Source organism: Tenrec ecaudatus, chromosome X (assembly GCF_050624435.1).
Source record: "Tenrec ecaudatus isolate mTenEca1 chromosome X, mTenEca1.hap1, whole genome shotgun sequence".
In the NCBI taxonomy this organism is placed as follows: domain Eukaryota; kingdom Metazoa; phylum Chordata; class Mammalia; order Afrosoricida; family Tenrecidae; genus Tenrec; species Tenrec ecaudatus.
The window spans coordinates 114,867,888-114,878,015 of record NC_134548.1 but is presented as its reverse complement, the minus strand read 5'-3'; positions in this window follow the sequence as shown (position 1 = coordinate 114,878,015).

Below are 10,128 nucleotides of genomic sequence, written 5' to 3'. Positions count from 1 at the left end.
CATTCGTTTCAAAGTGCATCATTATGTATTCCTAGGCATACATTTTTCTAAAAGTATTTGATTAGATTAGCATAAATCATAGCAAACACCTAGCGAATCATAATACTTATATTACAGAGAGTCACAGCAATTATGCTACTTCAAACCAAGTAACTTTTCATTCAGCTCTTATGAAAATGAATTTCCTAAATGGATATATTTTCTAAAAAATTATCCAGAAAATACACAACTTAAAAAGATCTTAAATCGTTGTTTGTTGTCTCCTCCTAACTCCCCACCCCCCACCCCCCACCCCCAACCCCCTGACCACAAAAGTGAAAGAACTGAAGGAAAAGTTCTATGCTCAAGTTGTACCATTGAAGGAGTCTCTGGGCAACAGATTGAAAGAATGACACTTGAAGCATCAAAAGAACACAGAGTCTGATAAGCCACGAAGTATTTCAAAGCATAGAAAAGGATGGCAAACTCCCAAATTCATTCTACAAAGCCAGCATAACTTTGATACCCAAACAGGGCAAAGACCCCACAGGTATAGAGAACTAACAGGTATAGAGAACTATAGACCAATATCTCTAATGAACATAGATGCAAAATCCTTAACAAAATATTGGCCAATAGAATACAAAATTATATAAAACAGATCACCCACAATGAACAGGTAGGATTCATCCTAGGGATGCAGGGATGTTTTAACATCCAAAATTCCATCAACATTATGCATCACATTTATTTTAAAAAAGGATAAAAACCATATGAAAATATCCATAGACACAGAAAAAAACATTTGACAACATCCAATTCCTAATTTGGGCACTCACGAAGATAGGAATGGAAGGTAAATTCCTCAAACTGATACAAGCTATCTGTGCAAAGCCAACAGCCAACATCATAATCAATGGAGAAAAGACAAAAACCATCCCACTGATAAAGGGTACAAGACAAGGAAGCCCCTTGTCCCCTTCTATTCAATATAGCACTGGAGATCCTAGCTAACAACCTAAGACAGCGGAAGGACATTAAATGTATCCAAATAGGAGAGGAGGAGTTGCAACTATCGCTATTTGGAGACAACATGATCCTGTACATTGAAAATTCCAAAAGCTCCACAACAGGAGTACTTACAGCAATAGAGGAATATGGAAGAGTGGCAGGATACAATATCAATAAACAGAAGTCGATAGGTTTTCTAAACACATCGGACAGGACCATGGAAGAGAGGATTAAGAAGAAAATACCCTTCAAAGTAACTAAGAACAAATTGAAATACCTAGGAATATATTTAACATAAAAAAACTAAAGACCTATACAAGGAAAACCGCAAGACCAAAAGCGAGCTCTACAATTGGAAGAACATCCCATGTTCATGGATTGGAAGTCTCGACATAGTAAAGATGTCAATCTTAACCCAAAGCACTTTATAAGTTTAATGTTATTCCAATTCAAATACCAACAACCTTCTTCAAATAACTGGAAAAACTGACCACCAGAATTAGCAGAAGCCCAGAATTAGCAGAGAACTCCTCAAGAAGAAGAACAAAGTCAGAGGACTTGCTTTACCTGATTTTAATACCTATTACACAGCTACAGTCATCAAAACAACATGGTACTGGCACAATGAAAAATACTCAGACTAGTAGAAAAGAATAGAAAGCCCAAGAATAAAACCATCAGCATATAGACAGCAAATCTTTGACAAGGGTCCTACCAAAGCCATCAAGTAGGAAGCAGATGCCCTTTTTAACAAGAGGTTCTGGAAACAATAGATACCCACATGTAGAAAAATGAAACAAGATGTTTACCTCACCCCATGCACAAGAACAAATTCCAGGTGGATCACAGAGGTAGAAGTAAAACCCCAAACCATCAGGACCATGTAGGAAGGAATCAGAACAAACCTAAGATCATTGACCTAGGGAATTCATAGGCTCACTGCAATAGGGAAGGGTACACACACAGGTGAACTGGAAATCGACAAATGGGATTTAATAAGAAAGACTTCACCAAGAGGGTGTCAAGGCAACCCACAGACTGGGAGAGGATTTTTAGTTATGATACATCAAACAAAGACCTCATTACTAAAATCTACAACATCCTCATGGCCTGAAAAAAGAGGAAAACAGTTAACCCCTAAAGAAGTGGGCAAAAGAACTGAAAAGAACTTTCACTAAGGAGGAGACCCATATGGCCAACATGCATATGAGAAAGTGTTCCAGGTCATTAGTCATAAGATAAATGAAAATTAAAGCTACCATGAGATACTATCTAACACCCCTGAGATTAGCCCAAATCAGAAAATCAGAGAGAAACAAGTGTTGGAGAGGATGTGGTAAAATAGGAACCCTCCTCCATTGCTGGTTGTCATGTAGATATGTAGAGCCACTGTGGAAAGCAATCTGGCGATACTTAAAGAAAATGGAAATTGGTCCATATTATGACCAAGTCATCCCTCTACTGGGCATATACCCAGAGGAGGTAAGAAATAAAACACTGCCAGTCATCTACGCTCCAATGTTTATTGTGATGCAATTCACAATCACAAAGATTTGGAAACAGTCAAAATTTCAATCAATAGACAAGTAGATTAGTAAAATCTGGCCCATACACAAAATGGAGCACTATGCAGCACTGAAAAGCATGTACGATCACATGAAACACGCCATTTCATGGGAAGAGTTGGAAGGAATTAGGTTAAGCGAGGAAAGCCAATCTCAAAAGGACAAGTATAACATGAGTCCCCGGAGGTAAGTACAATCAGCATGGCAGGAATAGAAGAATAGACACTTATCTCACAATATATGGGTGGAGGCATAGGTAGTCAGATCACACCCAAGGAGGTACATGTGAGTCAAACATAAAGGGGAAAGGGGGAAGGAGGAAGGAGAATGGGGTTGGGGAGAAACTGAGATGTTGACATGGGGGGAACAGGGCACTACCCACCCAGGGGGAGAGTATTGGTTGGGTCTCCACAGAATTGGAGTGTTCCATGACATGCCAAACCAGGAGGGCAATATAACACATGGAGGAATCCATGAAAACACTGGAGTACAGGGCCGTCCCCAACCAGAACCAGCCTGACCCCCACTCTGGAAGTGTGTGCCACAGAAAACAACACTAGACCTTCTGGTGGGGGAGAGGAACCAATCTACCATACCCAGACAGAAGCGGGAGCAACTGAAGGGGGGAAGAGAGTAAGAAACATCCTGGTCCACCAAGTCTTGAGGACAATAGCCCCGCTCAGAGCAACCAATGCAGAGAGAACAATATGGCTGGTCCCACTATGAGACATGACATCCCGCACTGACCCATGACCATACAGGGGACAACACTGGAGACACAGTGTGGGAATTGCACCTGATCTGACCCCACCATACCGAGGCAAAACACTAAGGGCGTACAACAGAACAGCAAGGGGAGCAGAGCAAGGAAGTTGTGAGAGAGTACCAAAAATAGACTTTGGGGCCAGGGAATGGCACAACATCAAACTCGACCGAAAAACACTCCTAAAGGTCAACAAACAGACCTTGAACTGTGTACAGGCTTTTCTTTCTTTTTGTTTTTTGTCATCGGGTTTTTTTTTTTTTTTTTTGGTTATTTGTTGTTTGCTTTTGTTGCTTTGTTTTGCTCTGTCTTGTTTTGGGGCATATTAATATCTCTGCAGGTCTACTTAGATAAGATAGGGGGGATAAACAATCTGGAGGGGAAAACAACAGGACCGATGGTTCCGGGGAGACATGGGAGAGGGGTAGGAGGGAGAAAGGAAGTGGTCAACAAACCCAGGGATAAGGGAACAACAAGTAATCCAAAATCAGTGGCAAGGATGGTGTAAGAGGCATGGTAAGGCTTGATCAGGGGCAATGTAACCAAGAGGAATTATTGAAACCCAAATGAAGGCTGAGCATGATAGTGGGACAAGAGGAAAGTACAAGGAAATAGAGGAAAGAACTAGGAGGCAAAGGGCATTTGTAGAGGTCAAAATACAGGCATGTACATATGTAAATATATTTATATATGATGATGGGGAAATATAACTATATGCATATTAGGTTTCATATTAAGGAAGCAGATGGACATTGGGCCCCTACTCAAGTACTTCCTCAATACAAGAACACTTTGTTCTAATAATCTGGCACTCTGAGGTGCTCACCTTCCCGACATGATCACTGTAGGCAAAGCGGGTACATAAGCAAATGTGGTGAAAAAATCTGATGGTGCCCAGCTATCAAAAGATTGAGGTAGTATCGATGAAGAACACAGCTTTCCCCCAGATCCTGGATGCTTCCTCCCCCCAACTACCATGATCTGAATTCTACCTTGCAGGGCTGGATAGGACAGAGGCTGTACACTGGTGTATATGAGGGTTGGAGGTACAGGGAATCCAGGGTGGATGATACCTTCAGGACCAAGGGTGTGAGGGACGATGCTGGGAGAGTAGAGGGTGAGTGGGTTGGAAAGGGGGAACTGATTACAAGGATCCACATGTGACCTCTTCCTTGGGAGAGGGACAGCAGAGAAGGGGGGAAGGGAGACTCCGGATAGGGCAAGATATGACAAAATAACGATGTATAAATTACCAAGGGCACATGAAGGAGGGGGGAAAAGGGGAGGGAGGGGGAAAAAAAAGAGGACCTGATGCAAGGGGCTTAAGTGGAGAGCAAATGCCTTGAGAATGATTGGGGCAGGGAATGTATGGATGTGCTTTATACAATTGATGTATGTATATGTATGGATTGTGGTAAGAGTTGTATGAGTCCCTAATAAAATGTAAAAGAAGAAAAGAGAAAAAAATGATTAGGGCAAAGACTGTACAGATGTGCTTTATACAATTGATGTATGTATATGTATGAACTGTGAAAAGAATTGTATGAGCCCCAATAAATTGTTAAAAAAAAGAGTTGTATGAGCCCCTAATAATATGATTAATAAAACAGAAATAAAAGGAAAAAAAAAGATATAGCATCTGGGGTCTTAAAGGCTTGCTGAGAAACAAGCAGCCAAATGTAAGAAGCACACCAGCCTGTGTGATCATGAGGTGTCCATGGGATCAGGTATCAGGCATAAAAGAAAAAAAAATCAATTCATTGTGAATGAGGCAGAATGAAGACCAAAGGCCCATCTGTAGGCAACTGGACAGTCCCTTGCAGAGGGGTTGCGGGGAGGTGACAAGCCAGTCAGGGTGCAGAGTAGCAATGATGAAACACACAATTTTCCTCTAGTTCTTGAATGCTTCCTCCCCACCCACTATCATGATCCCAATTCTACCTTACAAATTTGGCTAGACCAGAGGATCTACATTGGTACAGATAGGAACTGGAAACACAGGGAATCCAGGACAAATGATCCCTTCAGGACCAGTGGTGAGAGTGGTGATACCTGGAGGGTGGAGGGAAGGTGGGGTAGAAAGGTGGAACCAATTACAAGAATCTACATATAACATCCTACCTGGGGGATGGACAACAGAAAAGTGGGTGTAGGGAGATGTCAGACAGTATATGAAAAAATAATAATAATTTATAAATTATCAAGGGTTAATGATGGAGTGAGAAAAATGAGGAGCTGATACCAAGGGCCCAAGTAGAAAGCATATGTTCTGAGAATGATGAGGACAACAAATGTACAAATGTGCTTAACACAATGGATGTATGTATGGATTGTGATAACAGTTTAGGAGTCCCCAATAAAATGATGAAAAGAAAAAAACACACGGAGTCAGTGCAACAAGAACTGGTGGATATTCCACCATTTCACAAAATAACATATAATCAAGAATGAGTGGTATTATTGGGAGGAGGTTAAAGTTTCAAGCACTTCCTTTCTTGAATCTCATCCCAGTTGAAATAAAGTATTCAGAAGAAGGACAGCATTCATACAAGTGTCAGAGAAAAGGGTTGGATGGAACTTGTGATTTTATTAGAGTTGTGTTTCAGCATATAATACTGAAGGGCCCTCAGCTAAACTGAGAGCTTTGTGGGATGGAAATTCAAGATTCCCTCCCCTCACCCCCATCCCCGGTGAACCTTCTGCTATTGGCTGGCTTTCCTTAGTGTACCTCCTTTGTACAGGTGAAGTAAGTGTACTCCAGAGCTCATGCTGTGTTTGTCTTGGTCACTAGGTCTGATACCAAGGTTCAATTGGACTATTGTGGGGGTGGTGTGGGTATCCTTTTCTCTGCCCAAATAATTTCACGGTTTCTTTCTCTTCTATTGATTTTTTTAAAAAAATGCATCATCTCTGTCTTTATGCTAAGGAGCCCTTGTTGGTATAGTGAGTTACACACACTGGGCTGCTAACAGCAAGATCAACAATTCATAAACACCAGGTACTCCTCAAGAGATGGGCAAAGGCTTTCTACTCCTGTAAAGAGTTACAGTTTTGAACAACCATGGGCCAGTTCTTCCTTTTCCTATACAGTCCCTTTGAGTTGACATCCACTCAATGGCAGTGAGTTTTGATTGTGTTGTTGTTGTGTTAGATAGCTAGCTTAGGGACAGGGGGGTTGTCCCTCCCATGCCTGCAAAGGCCCCCATAGAGGAGGTTGGAAAACAATTGGGCAGCTTTGGGCACCTATGGGAAGATCCCAAACAAAACATGTACAGATTGGGACCTCTTAACACAGGTGAAACCTAAAACCTAGCCTCCATCTTAGGTCCATTGCACAGGTGGGCTTAACTGAGACAATGATGTCAACCAATACCTTCAACCATGCTTTCCAGCCAGAGGTTTGAAATATCCCGGCTGTGGGAAGGCCTTGCTTTCTTTTACACTGCACCTGGTCTGCAGCAAGTGGAGGGTGAGGGTCTCCCTCCCTTGCACGGAGGCACATACACCTGTTCCAGGTCTACTCAGGGCCCACAGATTCATGGCCCACATGCTCTTATCCTCTAGGGTTCCTGGGCTTCTGGCCTCCTGGGATCACACCTTCGTCCCAGTTCCACACGTGTAGGTGCTCTTTTCCACATGGTTGTTCATGCCCAGTGTGTACACCAGCATGGCTTCTACGTGACTTAGCATGCTTTCCAGAAATAGTGTGTACCCTTTTGAGACTGTAAGACCTGAGACTTTTCATGTCCTTTATAAAAACTCACTTGGATTACAAAGCATGCTTCAGTGTGTGAAGCAAAGAACCTAGTTATATCCTACTCCAGAAACCTAACAATTGCCTTTGTGCTGATTAGTTAATGTGATAAGGGAAATGTGCCTTCACCTTTCTTTTGTGCTAAAATTTCTTGCATTGTCAATCTCTTTCCTCTTGCTCTGACTCTGTCCACAGAGTCCTGGAGGTGTAGTGATAAGGCATTGGGCTACTAATTTAAAAGTCATCAGTTTGGACTCACCAGCTTCTCTGTGCGAGAAAGATGAGGCTTTCTACTCCCTAAAGAGTTACAGTTTCTGTCACTGCAGAAGAAGTGGGGTTGGGAAAGGGCTGCAGGAATTGATGGGATACAAATGGACATGCTTCAGAAAACAGAGGCAATGGAAGAAGCACTTTATCAGTCTATAACAAGAACTTTGGAAGACAGTTACCTAACTGACTGGAAGAGATCCATATTTGTGTCCATTCCAAATAAAGACATCCCAACAGAATGCAGAAATTATCAAGCAACATCATTAGTATTACATGGAAGTAAAATTTTGCTGAAGATAATAAAAAAAATGTTTGTATTACTCCATCAACAGGGAATTGCCAGAAGTTCAAGCTGAATTCAGAAGGGGACATTGCTGATGTCAGATGAAGCTTGTCTGAAAGGAGAAAATACCAACAAGTTGTTTACTTATGTAATATTGATCATGCAAAGGCATTTGCCTGTGTGTGTCAGAAGAAATTATTGATACCATTGAGAAGAAGGGGAATTCCAGAGCACAAAATTGTGTTTATAAGGAATCTATATATAGACCAAGAAGCAAGTATTGGAAAAGAATAATAATTCAGAAGAATAAATGGTTTAAAACCAGGAAAGGGGTGTGTCAGAGTTGTATCCTTACATCCCAGTATATTTAACTCGTACATAATACCTTACTCTCTCATTCTCTCTCTCAATAATTATGATGAGGGAGGGGGAAGATGGCCGACAGGGACACCCGCATACTCTGAGAGCTCCTCCAAACAAAGCGGGATTGGCGACCAGGTAGCTGAATAGTAAGAGTCTGGTGAGTGAAATATCCCCCCTGGGACAGCACCCCAGTCCTACCCCACGTATTTGTCCGGAGCAGGGGTCTAGGTGAAAGAGGACCGGACTCGTGGGACGTCTCTAGCCACTAAGCTGCCGTGAGCTCACTGGCGACCGGCTTAGGCTCCATCCCCAAACCGGACGCCAACCCAGAGCCGATTGCCTGCCCTGCCTACTCCAGCGGCCCACTCCCCACTCCCTATCGCGGATCCCCACTGGGAGAGAAGCTTTCCTCTCCCGCGATTCCCCTCTCCCCGCAGGGCAGCGATCTGCCCTCGGGCCCACGTCCCTCCCTCCATTCATCCAAGCTCAGGGGAGCGGACCTGCGGGTTGTCCCCCACGGGGACCATCCACCCGCACCGCTGCCGCGGACCTCTCCACCTGCCCTCCGTGCGCCGGCCTCCCACCCCCGCCCGCCCCCGCCAGCCCCTGGCAGCCTAGCGCCAGCTCCACTCCTGGCGGGGACCCTGCGCTGAGCACTTCCCGCCAAAAGGAGCCATAGCCCAACCCGCGCCTGTCCCGGACCCTGAGCTTCCGCGGAGTGCCACGCCCCGCGCTGCTGAGTCTGCCCACCAAGGGCCCCCCCTGCGCAAGGCACAAGAGTAGGTGCCCTCCCCAGGGTGCTGCGGGGACCCCGGCGGCCGCGACTCTGAGCCTGAGCAGAGGAAGGGCGCCATTACCCCCTGCGGTTTCGCGCCAAAAGGGCGGAGAGCGAACACCATTGTTCCCCGCAGTGTCCCGCAGCTGCCGGCACAGCTATCCAAGGGGCCTCCCCCCTCACAGCCCGGGCAGATCAAACACTCCACCTGCAGTGGAGCCTGGGTCTCGGCTTTGCAGTCCCTGAGGAGCCGTCAGTGAGCTCCAGCCAGCTCTCACCACCTGGGGCCCTGTTGGGTCCCCAGTGCCAGCCCTAAGCCTGCCACAGCCCGCCCCAGCCACCCCAGGAGACGGCACAGTGGCCTGAGCCTCCACACAATAAGGTTACTCCTGTCTCCCAGAAGCATGGGGCCTATTAAAGGATCAAGGAAAAATCAACAGACCACATCACTCCCAACAAAAAAATCAGAAAAACGAGGCACTTTAACAGACCTAACGTCACTCATAGAAGAAACAGATATAGATCAGCCACAAAAGGAAATCTTCAGAACTCTGCTTGCAGTAATACAGGAGCTAAGAGAAGCAAACCAAAATAAGGATGCAACGATAGAAGGGATGAAATGCACAATAGAGGGGATGAAGTCCACAATAGAGGGGATGAATACTATCCACCAAAAGGAACTGCAGAAACTAACAGAGGAGGTAGCAGAGGCCACACAAAAGGTCACAGAAGCTATATCTAGGCTTGAGGAGGCTGAGAACCGTATCAGTGAACTCGAGGACGCTCAAACCAAACGAAGCAAGCGAGAAAAACAATCAGATAGGAAAATTAAAGAAACAGAAGACAGCCTGAGATCAATGACAGATGCTATGAAGAGGAATAATATTCGAATAATCGGTCTACCGGAACACAACATAACACACAAATCGACCGCCAAGATAGCAAAGGAATTCCTGGAAGAAAATTTCCCCAACCTAACAAAGGAGAATCCGAATCTCATACAGGAAGCAGAGAGGACGCCGGCTAAGCTAAACACCAAGAAGAACACGCCAAGGCATATAATTGTAAAATTATCCAACTTAGAGGAAAAAGAGAAAATTCTACGAGCATCAAGAGAAAGGAAGACAGTCACATACAAAGGAGCGCAGGTAAGGGTATGCTCAGACTTATCAGCTGAAACCATGAAGAGGAGGAGAGAATGGAGCAGCATCTTCCAAAAACTGAAAGATGAAAATGCCTCCCCCAGAATCCTATACCCTGCCAAGTTATCCATTAAGATAGAGGGTAAGATAAGGGTCTTCCAGGACAAGGAAGAACTCAAAAAATATACTGCAAGTCACCCGATCCTGCAGAACATACTGGCTG